General features: G+C 31.1%; 1 pseudogene; it reads left to right on the forward strand.

The window, feature by feature from the left end:
* The first annotated feature begins 7,534 nt into the window (after nucleotides 1-7,534).
* On the forward strand, nucleotides 7,535-15,016 carry LOC110640331 (putative PAP-specific phosphatase, mitochondrial; annotated as a pseudogene).
* Nucleotides 15,017-18,996: the final 3,980 nt, after the last annotated feature.

Here is an 18,996-nt window from a genome sequence, read left to right on the forward strand (position 1 = left end):
CAAAAGATTTATCAGTTTGAGAGGTAGAGTTTGGTATAGACTTAGTTGCCCATATCTATGCCACCTTATCGTATGACACCGCAGAAACTTACGGAGTTGAAGGAGCAACTACAGGACCTACTAGATAAGGGATTTATTCGCCTAGTGTTTCTCCATGGGGTGCTCTGTGTTATTTATGCGGAAGAAGGATGGGTCTTTGAGAATGTGCATTGATTATAGGCAATTGAATAAGGTCGTAATAAGTATCCTCTTCCATGCATAGATGACTGTTTGACCAACTTCAAGGTGCAAAGTATTTTTCCAAGATTGATCTTTATCATCAATTGAGGGTCAAGAAAGAAGACATACTCAAGGCGGCCTTTAGGACTAGGTATGGACACTATGAATTTCTAGTAATGTCTTTTGGTCTTACCAATGCTATGGATCTCATGAATAGAGTTTTCAAGCCTTTCTTAGATCAATTTGTTATAGTTTTCATCGATGACATTCTAGTGTACTCAAAGAGTAAGGAGGAGCATTATTTGAGAATTGTCCTTGGACCTTACGAGAACACAAGCTATATGCCAAGTTCTCAAAATGTGAGTTTTGGTTAGATAGTGTGGCTTTCCTAGGGTATCTAAGGATGGGGTGTGCGTTGATAAGAAGAAAGTTGAGGCTTTATTGGCAGATTCATAGTTTCTTGGGTTTAGCAGGTATTATAGACGGTTTGTTCAAGACTTCTCAAGAATGTGAAATTGAGGCTTGTGAAAAGGTTTGGAGCTTAAGACTGTTAGCCCTTCCATCCGGATTTATGTACTATATTGTGATGCTTCTAGGATTGGTTTAGGATGTGTTTTGATGGCATGGGCGGGTTATTGCATATGCTTCTCGTTAGTTGAAAAATTATCCAACTCATGATTTGGAAATGGAATTTTTGCTTTGAAAAATGGTGAGACTTGTGAAATCTTCATGACCACAAAGTCTCAAATACATCTTTGACCAACGTGATCTTAATCTTAGGCAAAGAAGATGGGTAGAATTGTGAAGGATTATGATTGCACCATGATCACACACGAAAAGGCTAATGTGGTGAAGTCTGTAGTTTAGCCCATATATCTACCAAGATGAGGCCTTTGATTGGTGAATTACATAAGTTGCTACATCGGGAGTAGAGTTCAAATCATGGATCACTCTTAGCACATTTTCGAGTTAGGCCTATCTTAATTGATCGAATTAGAGGGATTCTACCGTGTGAGATTATAGATAATGTACATAAAGGTCAAGCACAAGGATTCATGTTGAATGATGATAGAGTCCTTCATTATGGCACTAAACTTTGTGTTTCTTGTGTTGATGAGTTGAGATGAGAAATCATGGAAGAGGCTCACCAACATAGTACACTCAGTTCAACTAAGATGTACCGTGATTTAAGGGAGCATTATTGGTGGGGTGGCATGAAGAGGGATGTTGCACTTTGTTGCTAAATGTTTGACTTGTAACATTAGAGACCATGGTTACTTCACCATTGCCTATTCGAGTGGAATTGGGAACACATTGCTATGGACTTCATTATGGGTTTACCCAGTACATGAGGTGGTTACAATGCAATCTAGGTAATAGTGGATAGATTGACAAAATCTGCTCATTTCTTTCCAATGAAGACTACATATGACTTTCCTAAGCTTGATCATCTATACATAGACAAGATTGTTAGTCTTCATGGAGTTCTTTCCATTGTCTCGATCGGATTTTGGAAGAAATTCTAAGAAGCTTTAGGAACACGAGTAAACTTTCGGATGAGGACCATACAGACATTAGAGGACATGCTTCGTGCATGCGTTATGGATTTTGAGGATCATCATTTGCCTTTAGTGGAGTTTGCTTATAATACAAGTATAGAGATGGCTCCATATGAGGCATTATATGGTCGAAAGTGTAGGTCACCGGTTTGTTGGGATGAAGTTGGAGAAAGAAGGCTTACTAGACCAGAGTTGATACAATTAACGAGAAGGTTTGACTAATTCGTGATCGACTTTCAAAGTCGACAAAGAAGTTATGCGTAAAGATGTAGAATTTATTATTAGTGATCATGTATTTTTGAGAGTTTTCCCTATGAAAGGAATCATGAGGTTTGGGAAGAAAGGGAAGCTTAGCCCTCGTTTTGTTGGTCCATTTGAAATTTTGGAGAGAATTGGAGTTAGCCCTTCCACCTAGTTTTGCACATGTACATCCAGTTTTCCATATTTCTAAGCTTAGGAAGTATGTACCAGATCCATCTCATGTTTTGCAACCTCAAACCATGCAATTTAGGGATGATATGTCATATGAGGAGCAACCAGTAAAGATTTTAGATCGACAAATTAGGAAACTCCGATCTAAGGAAGTGGCTTTGGTCAAAGTCTTGTGGCATAATCACTCAAGTAGTGAGGCCACATGGGAGGCAGACTCTGAAATGCGAGCCAAATATCCTAACTTATTTGATTCTTCAGGTTAGAATTTTGTCTATTCAAATTTGGGGACCGAATTTTTTTTTAAGGGGGGAAGTATGTGAAAACCCATATACATTTATTATTTATTATTATTTTATTTTAATTAGCTAACTATAATTTAATATATTTATAAAAAATATATATTTTTTATTATATTGTCTGCTTATTTATTTTTAGATATATATATTATTTTTGAAATTAAATATATATCTGCAATCTGAACAATCCAGTTCAACAATAACTCTTATCCCATTCTACACTTAATAGAACTCTTGAAATATATATATACCCTAATCATCTCTTCTGCTAAACTTTGCTCTCAAAACCTGTTTGTCACCTCCTTTTTCTATCAAATACTCTCAACAGAGAATCCCTAAATTTTTACTTCTCTATGCATCACGTTCGATTCTGTTTTCAAGGTAAAAATTCTCATTCCTTATTCAATAATGGGTGAATTTGATTTTATTTTCTTTCCTCGATTTGTTACAACTACTCTAGAAATTTATTTTTTTTTCCTTTGATCATTGGTATTGAATTGGGTTGATCATGATTACTGTGAGATAATAACCTTTAATTTAGATTATATATATATAAACCTTCGTCCCCCTGTTCATCCACATCGGCAAACTGAATTCGTCCCACCTTTATATATATATATATATATATATTAAAATTATTTTATTTTATTATTATTTAATATTTTTCTTTTATATTTTAGGTATGTAGGAGATTCAAATATTCAATCAGTCAGTTGAAATTGTCTCTCGTCCATTGAAAATAACTATTGTCTTGGAGATTCCATGTGAGTGGTAATTATAGTACATGGCACCGTTTTAGTCCCTTTTAAAATTTTTTAGCATTAAGTTTGTTATTAAATAAAATTTTAAATCAATATTTTAACAATTATTTTATATATGATTTTCTAGAGCTTTATTTTATTATTGAATTTTATTTCGATTTTGATTAAATAATTGATTTTGTCAACTATCTCTGCATTAGACCCATTAGCCTTTAATGTATTTATATTGATTGATATTTGACTATAAAATTTACCGATGTGTTACTGAATTGATTTGAGATTGATTTGATTTTATTGACTCTCTGAAACTATTGAAATACACTATTGAAATTGCACTATCAGTTATCATTTGCTATCTAAAATTTTTTATTGATTTTGATTGATTTGTACAAATTGATTTTCTGTTTTGAATTGGTATTTTGTTATACCCCCTCGCCGTGTGGACTATCACGGTATTAAGTTGCATTGTCGAGTCATACATCATTTTATGGTTTGTATTAGTATCATATGCATTGATAGAAGGAGGAGGAAGGTATTAGCGCTTATCATCTAGCCTGTGGTGATGTTATCATCACCAAAATTTTTATTGAATGAATTTCTTTTATATATATGTTTTATGAAGTTATTTTATTAATGATTTCATGATTTTATTGAATAGAAAATTTATTGTGAAATTAATCAAGCGTCCCTGTTCCTATTTCCGTTGTGTGCTATAATTATCATTCATTGAGCATCTAGCTCAAACCTGATCCAAATATTCACCCATTTGGAGAGAGACAACTTTGATTTGTTCTCATGGTATGCCCGAACTCGAATTTAATAATTAGTTTAGTTTATTGAGCTTTAAGTTTTTATTGAAATTTACTTATGGGATAATTATGATGTTTATTCAGCATTTTGTTTATTTAAATTTTGTCTATTTTTGAGATTAGTAAGTGATAATATATTCATTCAAAATACTCTGATAAGACTTGCATGATTTAAGAATATTTAAATTATGCGCCGGTCACGATTCAGAATTTTGGATCGTGACAAAGATAAAGAGATGGGAAAGGAGAAGGATAATTAGAAATGGGATTTGCACATAGAGATGAGAGGGATAGAAAAAAAAAAAAAAGAGCAAGGGACAAAGAAGAGAGAAGAGGGATTATAAGTTTTCATTTTTTGAAGTATTGCATGATCGCTTTATTATTAATACTATTAAATATATTTCTCAAAATATGTAATTAAATAATCATTCAATAATTGATCTCCCATTTAATTTTATATTTGCAACAGTTAATATAATACTAATTTCACAAGCAAGTAAACTAATAAATATATTAAAATTTTCATGTATTACATGTCAATTCTCAAAATAATAAATACAATAATTATTAATATAGTAAATAGAAAATAAAATACTAAAACAATATAAGATTAGATGAAATTATTTTATTTACTTTACCTGTCAGCCTTTTAACTTGATTCCTCGTTGTAAAAAAATCAACAAACACCAAATTGTCGATTGATTATACAATTAAATAAACAAAGTTTACCTATAATTGAAATACACATGAATGATTAGAAAAACTTAATTATTAATTATTAATAAAATATAAATTATAAAATAAAAAATAAAATTTTATCTTATGAAATTGAATTTATTAACTAGTTATTGACGCAAAAATGAAAAGTAAAAAAGACAAAGCCAACTAAGTAGGGAATGACACAAAAGAATTAATCCACAAACAGCTTCGTCTTGGAGAATAGCGATGCTCGTTTTACTAATTAGAAACCCAGCAGCTCAAGTACATAGCAGTCTTGAGAGACTCCTCAGCCGGCCTAAGCTTCTCATTCTTGGCAGCCTTAATAGTACCAGAATCAACTGCACCAGAGAAACACCAGGCTTGCTTTGAAGAGGAAGAGGAAGAGCAAGCAGAATCTGTCAGAGACTTTATAGTTGAATCATACTTGGATGCTTGATCTTTCATGCACTGCACCACTCGCATCCCTGCCTGGAACACCACCCTGCTCATTTATCTCAAGGTTGTATATAACAATAGCCAATTTCTTCAACGCCCGGATAAGGAGATTGCCAATATGATTATGAATGAAGATTTTTGTTAGGGAGGTTTCGTTTTATATACATAGGTAGACCAGGTCATGGTCAAATTTAAATTTGAATTTGGATTGATTTGATTTGAATTAGAATCAAACCGTAATTTCATGGGCCAAATCGAGTTAAGCTTTTTCTTTTTGAATCAGACAAAAACTAGGTCAGACCGGTTCAAATTGGTATTTAAAAAAAAAAAAATTTAACAATCAAATTGGCATAAATTTGATTAATCTAAAATAGAAATCTAAACTCTGAGATCATGCAGTCCAGTTTTGAGCCCTTACTTTCAGGAATCAAAATCGACAGTCTCAACCCGACCTTGGTAAAGTTCAAAACAGTAGCCATACCGGTCTATCTCAGAATAAAAACGGCTCAAAATCGATCAAACTTGAATTGAATGAAACCCCATTTGAATCAGATCAAACTGATTGATCCGATTTTGAATGAAAATCGAATATTTTCATTTAAATAAATTGAAAAAACAAAATTTTGACTATTAAATTTGATCAAAACTGAATTGAACCCAAATCAAAAGTGAGATCTGGATTGAAATTGAAAATGAAAATCTTTCAATTCAATTCCAATCCTTTTTCGATCTGATTTAAATTTAAAATCGGACCGTGCCATGGCCTTAGAAACCGTTCTGACATTGACGGCCACATTTTAGAGGAAACTTGAAGGAAACTGGGAGCCGTTTGGGTTGGGTTTGGTCGGATTCAGTGGGTTGGAGCCACGTGTCCATCTAATGAGAAAGAGATTCCGATAAGCGGATAAGGACAATCATATGCCAACGTAGGATTTGGGTGCAAGCCTGTGCGGTTAGGATCTCTTTCTTCTACTTTTTATTTTTTTATGCAATCTCTACATAGTTATTATTATTATTATTATTATTATTATTATGACAGAAAATAGAACATTAAATTAAGTGTTTCTTTTTTTTCAAATTAGTGTCAAATTTTCCATTTAAGGTTAAATAAATTATTTTTTATTTTAAAAATAAAATATTATTTTTCAATTTTTTAATAATAAAAATTTAATTTTTATATTTTAAATAATAAAAAATGAAAAAAGAAGTCAACGGTACAAAATGAAGAAGAACATCAATATTAATGGAAAACTATTGTGTAATCCCGCTACATCATGTCATAGACATAATTTGATGTATCAGACTAATTTAAATAATATTTTACTTAAATTAAGAATAATTTGACCTTAAATAAATAAAAAGTTTGAGACTAATTTAATTTAAAAATTAAAAATCAACTTATTTGAACTTTCCACAAAATTAAGGGCACATTTGAACTTATATCCAAATTTTATTTGTTTGCTCGTTGGAGTTCGGATGAACAATTTGGACCCGAAACGCCACAGTAGACTTTCTAGATACAAAAAGTAATGATCATATTAAATAGAAAAAAATATTGAGTATGATCGGAGCATATAACTTTGATGTTTCTTGTATTCACATGTGTATGAATCTCTGAAGGAATAATGTTTGAAGAGTATTTCATAATTTATTGTTAAATAAAGTCTTATAATTAAAGAACTCAAAATTAAATATGGGTCTTCATCCTTTTGCATAGGAATTATCATTGCTATCCCTATGGTCTTGCAAGATCTATAGAGGAGTAGCTTGCAGGGAAGTTTTGTTGTTGGCTAGAGCCAAAGGTTTTAGGAAGATTGTCCTTGAAGGTGACTCTTAAATGGTCATTCACGCTCTCCAACACAGGATGATTCCAATCTCGATTCATAGCATCATCTCGGACATCAAAGCTTTCTCCAGCTCCTTCGGGTCTGTCTCCTTCTCTTTTTTAAGAGAATTTGCAATTATGCTGCCCATGCCTTGGCTTCTAGGATTCTTCATGATCCATCTTTTATTAGGATTCTTCATGCCTTGGCTAGATATTCTATAATTAGAGATGAGTTGAAGTTCTCCCATTAAAATAAAAAAGTCTACGCTTGACCCACTCTGCTCTATAGTAGGGAAGTTCCATTTCGACCCCAAACTCTTGTGGCCAGAAATAAGAATGCAACCCCCACCCACTGACTCTCATCGTTATCATTCCCAACCAAAGTCTTAGTTTAGAGCCAATTACTTAAAAATAAAAAGAAAAGGAAAAATCCCCTGTCCCTTATGCCTTCTCTACTGTTCATGTCCTCCTCCCGCCAATGGATCTTATCCACGTTTCCACCATTTCATACATTCGCCGTTATACTTCTTTCTTTGCACCTCTTATGGACAATTCTTCCTTGTAAGGTCACTCGCACTCCATTCTTCTCCTTCTTCATCATGAAAATCAAAAATCGACAGAAATGGAAAAAGAGAGAAATGGAAAAAGAGAAAAGAACTAAATTCTTTTGTTTAGACATTGATAGATGAGAGAAAGGAAGAAAAATTACAAAAAAAAAAAAAAAATCTATTGCTTAACTCTTATTTAGTCTAAAACACTTCCCATCAAATTGGTAAAAAATGGAGAAAAATAGATGTTTAAATACTTAAATGTCTAACATATCATTTCATTTAAATAACCCCACTTTCATTTATTAAAATAAAATCATCAACTTTAGTTTTATCTCATAAAAAATCCTCATAACATATAATAACAGGTTTTAGGTTAATAAAAATAAAATTATCTTTTTGCTATATTTTCTTTATTTTTCTCTTTTTTATTTTTTTATTAAATTAATTAATAACTATTATCAATAAAATTGTATTGTTTTAACTATTATTAATTATATATATGTTATTTATTATTAATTAAAATTCAATTTGTAACAACATAGAATAATAATAATAATAATAATAATAATAATAATAATAATAATAATAATAATATTTTATTAATATATAATATTTTATTAATATTTTATTTTTATATAAAAATAATAATTAATAGATTTATTTTAATTAAATATTAATTTAGTATTAATTTAAAAAAACCTAAAAATATGCTATAATAAGTTAAAAGAATTTTTTTAAAATAAAATTAAAGTGATGAGATTTTATTTTAGCATATTGAAATTAAATTATTGAAATTAAATAATATCCTAAATTGAGAAATGATCAATTAAAAAAAATAAGGTATAAATATAATAGTTATTTCTATAATTTTTTTAAAATTTATATTTTAATAATTATTCAAAATAATTAATTTCTTTTCTTTTTTTTTGAATAGAGCAAAGATTAAATTTTTATAGATATTCAATCTAATTAAAATATAATAAAATGAGTTTATATAGTATAAAATTAGATTTAAAATAGATTCGAGTCTTTATATATTGGGTATTCGTTAATATTTAATTAATTATAAAATGTATATTTTTTTATAATAATATTTATATTTTTTATTTTAAATAAAATAAAATTTAAATATTTTATGAAATTATTAAATTTTTAAAATATAAATTATTAATAAAAATAATTTTTTATGTAAATTATTAATTAAAATGTATATAATTAAATAAATTTAAGTAATTTTAAATAATAATAATTAGAATTAAAAATAAATTTTAATAGTATTTGGAATGGATTATGTTTTTGGGAATATTAATTGAGCGGGTTGGATAGGGCGATTTTAGCTATGCAAGGGTAAAATTTTCAGGTTGAGCCTTCCATTTTCAATTCACGAGACCAAGTTTGAGCTAGCTGCAGTGGATGTCGTGGAGAAGGCTTGTCGTCTTTGTGTCGATGTAAGTGTCCTTTTCTCAACTGCAATGTATTTTTTTTAGTCTCTGTTTGTCCGCTGGGAAAACGCGAGAAAGTTTAGAGAAATAATGATTCAAGGAAAATTCTTGCCTACGCTATGTGCATACACTATGTGTAGGCAAGTCAAGTCCATGATTCTATTTATTGTATTTTATTCGCATTGTTAATTGACGTCTTATGCGTGATGGTGATTGCTAGGTGAAAGGGTCTCTCTTCTCTAGCGAAGGACGAATCCAATTGAAAAGAATGACCAGACTCTTGTTACAATTGCTGATTTTGGATTGGGAGTTCTAGTTAGCTTAGGTAATTTTATTTGTTTATTCTTATTTATTGTTTATTTTTTCATTTGATGCTAATTGGACTTGTGCTTCCCTAATAAGATTAATTTTGTTGTGGTATCTTTTCATTTCTATCTGATTATTTCTGTTAAAGTTTGAACAAAGGTAATTGACCTTTTGCTAATGATCATGTCTTTGACAATACGACAATTACAGGGAAGTTGGTGGAGATTCTTTCTACCATACATGCGAAACTATCTCCAAATTCAATGAATTCTTAGATGGCATCATGTTCCACAGTTCAATTTTATGCGCGTTCATGCAAAGGGATTTAATTGATCTTGTTATCACTAATGCACAGTATTGGCATGTGTGGTTGCAGTGCTCTGATTAGATTTTGTGTCAATGTTCTACTAGCAAGCATATGGCTTAAGGATTTAAAAGGGCTATAGGCCCACAGATCTGGCAATTCCGCTAGCAATATCTCTCATGGAGGAGGTGATGTGGTTCCTATCCCTTCTCTTCTATTGATACCTTAGAACTTCATATAACTTGCATTATCCCCATGGAAGAATCAAAGGTTAAAGCTTACTGATTTTGTTAATTATTTTTTTAAAAAATTTTATGTAAAACTTTTTATTATTAATTTTATTTCCACATGTAACTGTAGATTGGCTTCAAAGAGGGAGATTTATCTCAATAATAGCAGCCATTTGTATGTTGAGTTTGGGACCGGCTATGTTTTGTTAAGCTCACAGAGGTCGAGTTGTGTGCTTGGAAAGCAACCAAAAAAAAAAAAGTCCCGAGACAAATTATAAAAAAGGCAGAAACCCAAGTGAGGGGGGGAGAGAGGGAGAAGGAGAGCAGTAAAGCACAAGAAGAAGAGAAGGAAACAAAGAGAGAGTACTTAGAGATTGTCTACAGTGATAGGAGGATCTGAGGAAGTAACACTGGCAGTAGGCCAGTAGCAGCTTTCAATCTTCTCTTCCACCTTTTTTTCTTTTTTCTTTTTTTTTTTTTTCCGGAGACAGCCACAGTGCTAGGAGGAAATAGCCTTTTCTTTTATGCTTGATGTGGGTAAAATTCAGTAAAAATAAAATAAAATAAAAGCATACATGTACATAGCAGAGGTGCACCTTGCCCCGTGCTTGGTCCGAGGCGTGTCTCTGTGATGTCATCTGCCTTTTGCCTTTAGAGGTGCTAAGGCTTGTGCCTCATGCGGGCCTTTAAAAACACTGGTGGCAACTGTGCTTATTGATAAAGCAAGCTCCAATGATAAACCATTGTCTTGGAAGCGATTGACAGAGAGGGAAATAATGTTATTGTTATGGAACAATGCCTGCCACATAATGGGTAGGTAAAGCTCTCAAGTAAAATGTGATTGATTTTGAGGCAATATCTTCTCTTTTTCTTCAAATGTTATTTCATGTATTTAGCATCTGGTTATTCAAATTATTTGCTTTACACCTCTTAAATGGTAAATATTATATGGTCTCATTGCCTAATAATTACACTCTCTAATGCCTGTAATTGAGCATGTCCTCTGTTTTTAAAATGGAGTCACATCATAGTTTGTTGATAGGTCAGCTTTTGTATTTGCATTAAGCATTACTATTGGATATATATCTGCTTTATTATGACTTAGTCTGTAAATTCAATGCAGGTACTGCATCCAATTGATGGCACTAGAGGTTTTGCCAGAGGAAATGAGTCCCTATATATGGTATGTTTTATTTTACTTTTTCTGGTGTGTTTCATTTTAAAACTAGAAAGTTTGGGTTAGTTATATTAAATTTTTATTGAGGCCCTCTTCGGTGTCCCTAGAAAGCCAATTTTGAGATGCTTGGCCATATTAGTTTGAAGAGCAACTTTCAGCTAAAGCTCCAAAATTGATACTTTTGGCAAAAGAAGTTGCAACAACTGCACATCAAACTCTAAATTAAGTAATACGGCTGATTTTTCAGGTAGGTTTGGCCCTTGTAGTTGAAGGAGAGATTGCATTATTTGTTATGACTGCCCTAACTGGCCATTGGCCGGAGGATGTTTCCTACAAATCCATCACTAAGGTCCAGTAATATGAAAGCATGCAGTCTGGATCAGAGGTCCTTATGGTGGCTCATGTTGGCTGTGGAACATGGACAATGAGGCTATCAGATATGCTGGGTAGATCAGCCAAAGTTTGTGGTGGTTTTACTAGATGCATTGTTAATGGATGTCACTTTGTGCCTAAAGCATGCTTTTGTATTCCAGAGAGTCAAATGTGGTTCCACCACGCTCCGCAGCCCTGGTGCCTATGCAAGCAGGCTTTGTACTAGCTTAATCTAGCCCCCGGGCGAACACTGCTAGTCCGGCATCACCACCTACATTGCACGATTGCAATTAGGAGGCATAGTGGACGGCTTTAATACCATTAATACAAACTTAGAAGAACCACACCCAACAAGCTACCTGTTGAGGTTGGAGAACCCAATTCCATAAATACCCAATATTGAAATCCCATACTTTCAATGTGGGATACAAGTTTCCTTGCAATGGGATCGTAACAAAATTCTTCTTTTGTCAACATACTGTTGAAGGTTTAGTCTTATTTATTTAATATTTTAACTGCATTATACCACTTTAGTTATGCCCACTTGAATTTTGATGGTTATGGTTGGCATGGTATTCGCTGTTTGTCTAAGTTTTCCTGTTGCGTCATTTTCACATTATGAGTGTTCTCCCATCCATTTCAGCGTCGTTGCTTCTATGCTAAATTGTTTTGTACTGTATTTCCATCAGTGTTTGCTCATCAGGGCCTTGCTTCTCTCCCTTCTTATTGTTTTCCACAGGTTTATTATCTTTGGAAAAGTGATTTTACCTACTATCTTACTAGTGAACATCTATTTCTAAGAATTCTATTTTATAGAGTTTTCGAGTTTGAAAACTTGAAATTTTATTGCATTTATTTGTAGAAAGGGCTTTTTTTTTTAATGAAGTTTGAAGTTTCTTAACATTTAAAATTTATCTCATTTAGGGTTCCTGCAAAATATGAAACTTTTTCATTTAGACAATTAGAATCCCTTGCTTCCTGGATGGTCTGCAGCCCATCAGATTTATTGCAGTGGATACTAATTTTCGGAAGCTGTAGTATCTAATATGGTGATGATGAAGACAAGAACTTCAGAATGAAGAACTTCTTTTTCGCCCCATTAGGACTTTGAAATCTTCATGTATTGGAGGACAGGTGGAGATCCTGAGGCGAAAATGATTTTTGCATGGTTTGACTCTTTATCCAGCATATGGAGTAGTTAGCATATTGGGAATTTTTATTTTCAGTTGCTACAAATTGTCTGTAGTTAGGACTCTGTGTCCTCGTATTGTTCTTTCTACATGTGATAGCGCTGAGTCCTCAGCCTTTGCTTTTAAACTGCTGTTTTTGAAGTCTTCTTGCATGACATATAAGCGGGAGTGTTTGTGTATAGGTGAATGTGTTGGTGAAGTCTATACCACTAGCATTCTGTAGGTGAGGCAAAGCCAAAGCGATTAAGTAGGGTATGCATCTGTATGTGTTTCTGAGCTTATGGTGTTCACCTATTTATGGGTCCTGTGTTGGCACAAAGCACTCTTAAAGCCTTTAAACAATTCTAAGGCATTTTGTTATAGTTGAAGGGTGCTCAAGAGGGAACCTTGAATACTTGATTCATAAGTCAACTGAGAGATGTCCCAAATTGATGGAGAGCTACACTTCGCATTCTTCCATTTGGGAGGTGTTGATGAAAACTTTGGTACATAATGTTCTCTCTCTCTCTATCATTATAATGATAATAATTATTATAATTAATATATGATGATGAGAGTGCAGATATTGCCTACATTTTGGATTAACTTTTATAGCACTGACATGATAGAGTTGTGTTGGAATGCAGTTTATGCAGGTATCTTATGGTGGCCTGTGGTAGGTTGTAAGTTTTCCATTCTTTGAGCAAGAATTCACAGAAACATCAAGGTAAATGCTGATTTCAAGAAAAATGCATAAATTGCTTCAGTATCAAGTAATTCTTTTACTCATTTATTATCCCTCTGTTTGGAAACAAGATTTTTACAATAATTCAATTCAATTGATTTCTTTTTGATCAATTTCAATGTTTAAAATGAAAGAATTCAATTGTTTTTAACTTAAAAAAAAAATCATTTTAAAAGAAATAGATATAAGCTTGGGATCATGCTGTTGGTGTAATGTGTTCATGAAGTAGGCGGCTATGTAATTCTTCTCTAAGTTTTTTGGTTTTGTGCAAATGTGAATTCACATTGTAGCCATTTTTCACCAAATTTCTATGGGCTTAATTTCATCCACCTTTCCTCAACTTCAAGGTTATTTCACCACTATCATTCAATTTCAATTTGCATTAAAAAATGCTCAAGACTTCAATTTAAATCACCTAAAGTCCCTTTGGCTAGATTTTGTTAGATACTTCGGCTAGAAGCTGATTTGGACATTAAACACAATAAAAAATATTTCTTTCTTTGTCATCTGGGGAGAACAGTCTCTCTACCACCTTGGAAACGCATGTGATGAGAGAGAAAAAAAAAATTGAGAGATAAGTATGTCCAGATCCGCTTTTAGCTAGAATACCCAACAGAATCTGATAAGATTTTTGTGATACAAATTAACATTGAGGGACGGTGATAAAACAACTGTCAAAGTCGAGAGATAGTGAATGAAATTAAGCTAATTTCTATGTTTTATGAATAATTATAGAACTTGTATCAATAATTTTTGAGATAAATTATAAATAACTTAGAAAGTCAACCCCTTTTTAATCAGCTGACTGACTAGAAAGTAGGGGTGTTCAATTCTAGTTCAGTTCGAGATTTGCCTAGTAATTGGAACCAAATCGAAATTTCGGTATGGTTCCGGTTCGGTTTTTCATTGTTTCGGTTTTAATTCGGTACAGTTCTCGATTCGGGTTTGTTTCGGTACGATTTCAGTTCGATTCTCAGTTTTTAAAATAATTTTATGTAATTATTTCCTTAAAAAATCATACTTGAATTAGCATTTAAGTTTTGAATTGAGTTATTAATACATAATATATCATATAATATATCTTTTAGCTATACTTAAATTATATAATATTTAATTATAAGGTGCATATATAATGGAGGATTAAATATATTATATAATATAATAATATATCATATAATATATATTTTAATTATTTATTAATCATATAATATTTAACTATGAGATATAAATATAATTAAAAATTAATATATATATATATATATATATATATATATATATATATATATATAAAAGATAATTTAAAGTATTTATAACTAAAATTATTAAGAAAATATAGAAAAATGAAATATAATATTAAGTTATATTTAGTTCATAATTATATATACATACATAAGTATATATAATTATATTGAAAGTATATAATACATCTAAAAAAAATATGGAAAAGCATATATATAAATTCGATTCTTTATTTGAGTAATTGTAGAACTTGTACCAATAATTTTTTAGATAAATTATAAATAACTCAGAAAGTCAACCCCTTTTAATCAGCTGACCAACTGGAAAGGGAACCAACTTGATTTTGCAGCAGACCAATTTGAAAGAAGGATTATTTTTCCATCTTTGTGCCAAACGGAAACATACATAATCAGATCTGGGGATGAATGCTTCCAGTTCAGCAATTGTTTGCCGGTAAATGACATCCAGTCGTGGTATTTTTCTTCCTTACGTTGGAGAGATGGGCAATTCTCGTTTCTGCGAATGATCTTTTAACTTAGCAAATGTTCATTTTGAAAGATCATGCAACACTATCATTCAGGGTTTCCTCTCTCAGCTAAGTTCAGGTTCAGGTGCTGGCCATTAGCACAATGACTTGGCAAGCTTCATGAAATTATGAAAAAGAGAATTCGAATATTTTCCATAGTTTAATAATATTAAAGCTCGAATCAAAATTGAATTAAAACTATTTCGACCAAAATCATCTCGAGCTGAAAAAATTATACTAATTGCGGGCCCAAAGTTGCCGAACTGTCGATTTTGAATCAGAACTAACCCGAAACCGATCCCTTTGGACTTGGTGGGCTCACTGACATCTCCTGATCCACATGCTCCTTTGACATAAATTGCAATTAAGAAGACCCAAATCTTGAGAAAGTTATGGACGTATCTCACAAGGGACCAGGTGTTTGCTCTTCTTTATCAACAAATAATTAATAATAACCTTTGATCATCCCCATTATTATTTAAATTTTTTTTATGATTAAATAATTTGCATATGTAGCTTAGTGCAGTAACAATTGCATTAGCCTTATGCACATGCATTGGATCTCGTATCTAATATTTAGATAATTAATCTACCTAATTTCTGAGTCAACCCCAACACGTAACGCAGCATCCTCTTCTTTGGGTAACCCATTTGCCAAGCAAGCCCTGGACTTTGGACAACTAATTACTATATCAAGTACAAGATGTAATCATTGTCCTTTTTGTTTAATCTCAAATCTCTGCATTAATCCATGCTTTTGCTGATTTGGCTATTTTTTTATTAATTAATTATTTGTCTTATTGACAGTGAGCACATATTAATTTTTCTTAATATTTTTATAGTATAAAATTTTAAAATAATAAAATTATTATTAATTTTAAAATAATTATCAAATGTGAGCCAGTAGTTTTCTCACACCGCGACTGCACTTGTACGTACCACTGATATTATTATAAGATTTTACCGCTAAAATAATTAACAATATTTTCTCGTAGACCCTTTTGATATCCAGAAAGCAGAAGCAAGGGTTGTCATTACAGGAGCAGACATTGGACGTCAGATAAGATGACATGGCAGCTTCTCTATTGGGTCATTTTGAGGACAGATCTAGCTCATGTTGATGAGTAAACGTCTTACATGGTGCCACGTAGAGGCCATATTGACGTTAATTAATTTTTAAGTAAATAGCTGAAGAATTAACCACACAATTAATAACTTATAATATTCATGTTCGTACATGGGGAATCATCATCCATGCAAATATATTGTATTTTTATTTTGGATAAAATCCCAATTAATTTAGATTAATATGGCACCCATGGATAAGGGAAGGCTAGCATGGACCGTTACTTCTAAAATTTTAATTAAAAATAAGTTGAATATAGGTATACATTTAATATATAATTTCATATAGGTATCCATTTAATATATAATTTCATATTTTGTTCCTCAAAAAATTTTTTCTATCAAAAGTCTAAAATAACATTTTTTATTTTATTTTTATTGATCTTATATATTAAAAAAAATTAATAATTTATATCTTTTAAATTTTCTTTTAAATAATAATAATAATAATAATTTGAAAAAATTAAATTATAAGTGAAATACATAAAACACACTTAAATAATATTATGTGGATTACTAACCCTCCAACTTTAAATATATAAGATGGTTAGGATTAAACTCTTTAAGTTTAAATGTTGCATTCGTTGATGATAACGTTCTTGATCTGCCTTGGTGGCTCTTAGTTGATTAAAAATATCATCTTATTAGCCCCATTTCAGATGGGTTTTTCTAGAGAAATCTCTCTGAAGTAATGGAGGATGTTGCTTTCAATAATGTGAAACCAGTGCATGCCATGTTAATAAACCCTCTATTAAATTATTACAGATTCATATTTTACATGCCAAATCTTAGAAATAAAGTGTACTTTTTTATTTATAGTCAGTTCATAGGTTACAAGAAAATCAAAATCATTCACATGGAGATTTTGAAAATAAGAACAATTACTTTAAAGTCTGATTCAATTATTAAAAGGGCAAATGCCTTTTATAGTTAATAAATTATCAATAAATACTTAACATAAAAAAAAAATATTTAATTTAATAATATTAAAATTAAATTTACCGAAAAGAAATTATAATTTGTTTCCCGCAAGGAAATTTAGCTAGACGGTGATTTCAAATTTCAGTCTTAATATCTACCATATACGTGTTGAAAATGGAAAGTTTCAAGGTGGAAAGGTGTCGGACCCTTTAAAAGTCAGACATCATTAGTCTTATTAATTTTAGTCTAAGCTCAAAAGAGTTCTAAAACACATTTGTTATTGAAAATTTTCTTTCTTTTAGCTCCACTTAATAGTATTGTCTGTTTTGATTCATCTAATCTCATAGATTTATTTATTGAAATCTTTTTTAAGATCAAAGAGTGCACTATATTCTCCTTTCTGATATCAGAATTAAGTTCAATTTTATCTTTCTTTCGATCTTGAAACGAAAAATCACTCTTTTTATTAAGGGATGTTACATTTTGACAAATAATTTTACTTGTCAATTCAAAAAACCATAAGCTTCCACAGAAGATTTTCACAATCAATTAATATGTCCACAGTCAATGAAAATGAGTTTTGTTGGACAGCAAATCAAGAAGCCTTCAATCGTGGCTGAGAAAGAATGGGAGTAGTACATGGCTTGCGGCTATACCATTGAAGTTAAATTGACACCACTACATGCAAACATCATACAAGCATATGTACCTTATGCCAAAAGGCCGAACACCAGTTTCATGGCTGCTTTGTTACTCATCAAGAACCACCGTCCAATTCTCTAAACATTCTCACTAACACAATTTCAAAAGTTTTAAGCATTATGCTTACCTAGAAGTCCCGTGTTTAAATTGAATACATTTCGTTGGAAATAACAATTCTTGATTTTTTTTTTCTTTTTAATTATCATGTTTGCTTTTTCTTGATGCTTGCATTAATGGGTGAAACTTCATCACATGAAATATCAAAGGTAGGTGGACTAAGTAACTCGTACGCATAGTGTTAGAAATATAACCTTATTTTTATGATTCTTACCTATAAATTTGAGTTTTCATATTAAGTAATTTTTTATATATGATATTAAAGTTTTTGCAACTAAAAATTTTAAAATTCAAATCTTGCTACTTCACATTTATTAACTAAATATTTTGAAAAATTATAAAATACTCTCGGTGAACATAAAAATTGTACTCCCTCTTTTACAGAAAAATTGATCCTCCTTATAATATGGAGAGTGTGGAATGGAAAGTGTGTTCCACGTGATCATTAGAGATAGTGTGTATATATCGGTTGCACCTAATAATCTTTAAAATACTGTCGCATGTAATTACTCACTAAATTTAAAACGTTAATAAGATATGTTTATTTTATTTTATAGTAAAAATTTTAATTAATAAACTTTGAACTATTTAATTATTATGGGAAAGTCTCTAATGTCAATACCATATTAAAAAAAATTTACTTAATTTAAATATTTAAATATGTAAATAAAGACCATAAAAATAGTTTTATATCTCTGATAAGTAGAAATAATCTTGATATTATAAATAGTTGTTTTGTGTTCACATGAATTGAATTATTTTCCTCACCATGCTCTTGAGTTTTAAATAATTCACCATTTTCGTGAAAGCTTCTCTTTTGACAAACGTTTCATTTTATGAGAACCTTCGACTGTAAGTTGTTCTGAGTCATACATCATACACAAATTTCTGCAGAATTTTCTTATTTTTTCTATCATTACATATTGCAATAATTGAGAGTAAATAGGAACTACAACATTTTTACCCCAATATAAAAAGAGGTCGACACTAGTGCCTGAAAAATAAATGATAAAA

The sequence above is a fragment of the Hevea brasiliensis genome, chromosome 11 (genome assembly GCF_030052815.1).
Source record: "Hevea brasiliensis isolate MT/VB/25A 57/8 chromosome 11, ASM3005281v1, whole genome shotgun sequence".
NCBI lineage: Eukaryota > Viridiplantae > Streptophyta > Magnoliopsida > Malpighiales > Euphorbiaceae > Hevea > Hevea brasiliensis.